Below are 2094 nucleotides of genomic sequence, written 5' to 3'. Positions count from 1 at the left end.
GACGAGGGAGAGAGACAGACGAGGGAGAGAGACAGACGAGGGAGAGAGACAGACGAGGGAGAGAGACAGACGAGGGAGAGACAGACGAGGGAGAGACAGACGACAGAGAGACAGACAGACAGACAGACAGACAGACAGACAGACAGACAGACAGACAGACAGACAGACAGACAGACAGACAGACAGACGAGGGAGAGAGACAGACGAGGGAGAGAGACAGACAGACAGACAGACAGACAGACAGACAGACAGACAGACAGACAGACAGACACCCACTTCATAGTTCTGGAATTCTCTAGCTCAGGCCACATACTGAATGAACACGGTGGGCTTCTGGTGTCTGATTAGGTTTTGACGAGTACTGGGGTGTAATCCCTGGGGGAATATTTACAAGTAGAGGGAGAAGGGAGAACCCTCACCCCAACAGAGGTCAGAGACCCCTCACCCCAGCAGAGGTTAGAGACCCCTCACCCCAACAGAGGTCAAAGACCCCTCACCCCAACAGAGGTCAGAGACCCCCACCCCAACAGAGGTCAGAGACCCCTCACCCCAACAGAGGTCAGAGACCCCTCACCCCAACAGAGGTCAGAGACCCCTCACCCCAACAGAGGTCAGAGACCCCTCACCCCAACAGAGGTCAGAAACTCCCTCACCCCAACAGAGGTCAGAAACTCCCTCACCCCAACAGAGGTCAGAAACCCCCTCACCCCAACAGAGGTCAGAAACTCCCTCACCCCAGAGGTCAGAGACCCCCTCACCCCAACAGAGGTCAGAAACCCCCTCACCCCAACAGAGGTCAGAAACTCCCTCACCCCAGAGGTCAGAAACTCCCTCACCCCAACAGAGGTCAGAGACCCCTCACCCCAACAGAGGTTAAAGGTCAGAAACCCCTCACCCCAACAGAGGTCAGAGACCCCCTCACCCCAACAGAGGTTAAAGGTCAGAAACCCCCTCACCCCAACAGAGGTCAGAAACCCCCTCACCCCAACAGAGGTCAGAGACCCCCTCACCCCAACAGAGGTTAAAGGTCAGAAACCCCTCACCCCAACAGAGGTAAGAAACCCCTCACCCCAACAGAGGTCAGAAACTCCCTCACCCCAGAGGTCAGAGACCCCTCACCCCAACAGAGGTCAGAAACCCCTCACCTCAACAGAGGTTAAAGGTCAGAGACCCCTCACCCCAACAGAGGTCAGAAACCCCTCACCCCAACAGAGGTCAGAGACCCCCTCACCCCAAGAGGTCAGAGACCCCCTCACCCCAAACAGAGGTCAGAGACCCCCTCACCCCAACAGAGGTCAGAGACCCCCTCACCCCAACAGAGGTCAGAGACCCCCTCACCCCAAACAGAGGTCAGAGACCCCCTCACCCCAACAGAGGTTAGAGACCCCCTCACCCCAAACAGAGGTCAGAGACCCCCTCACCCCAACAGAGGTCAGAGACCCCCTCACCCCAACAGAGGTCAGAGACCCCTCACCCCAACAGAGTTATTTAGCAATACCCATCACACACACACAGCAAAAGGGACACACACACCTGAGTGATGCCTAAGTGTTTCCCTCCCTAGTGTGTCTGTCTGTCTGTCTGTCTGTCTGATGTAACAGTGTCTCTACGGAGGTGGAAAGACCTGTCCTTTATTATCATACTACAGCCTAGCAACAGCTTCAAAAGAAACTCGCCTCGCTGAAGTGTGTGTGTTTTATACCAGGTAGCTGTCCATTTTAGTAGTGACCCAGGTGTATACCAGGTAGCGGTCCATTTTAGTAGTGACCCAGGTGTATACCAGGTAGCGGTCCATTTTAGTAGTGACCCAGGTGTATACCAGGTAGCTGTCCATTTTAGTAGTGACCCAGGTGTATACCAGGTAGCGGTCCATTTTAGTAGTGACCCAGGTGTATACCAGGTAGCTGTCCATTTTAGTAGTGACCCAGGTGTATACCAGGTAGCTGTCCATTTTAGTAGTGACCCAGGTGTATACCAGGTCGCTGTCCATTTTAGTAGTGACACAGGTGTTTTCTTAGTCAGACCGGTTTGTGTTGTCATGCCAACTGTGACCAATAGGAGTTGGGCTAGAAGACAAGCCAGGATCCAAGTCAC

The 2094-nt window shown here is 54.2% G+C and overlaps 1 long non-coding RNA gene across 1 annotated transcript; it reads left to right on the top strand.

The window, feature by feature from the left end:
- Positions 1-284: 284 nt before the first annotated feature.
- LOC127909509 (uncharacterized) lies at positions 285-978 on the top strand. The gene is made up of 3 exons (XR_008071627.1): positions 285-429; positions 585-846; positions 906-978. It is a non-coding gene; the product is annotated as an uncharacterized LOC127909509 (long non-coding RNA).
- Positions 979-2094: the final 1116 nt, after the last annotated feature.

The sequence above is a fragment of the Oncorhynchus keta genome, chromosome 19 (assembly GCF_023373465.1).
Source record: "Oncorhynchus keta strain PuntledgeMale-10-30-2019 chromosome 19, Oket_V2, whole genome shotgun sequence".
NCBI lineage: Eukaryota > Metazoa > Chordata > Actinopteri > Salmoniformes > Salmonidae > Oncorhynchus > Oncorhynchus keta.
This window is presented reverse-complemented; position numbering and strand designations above follow the sequence as displayed.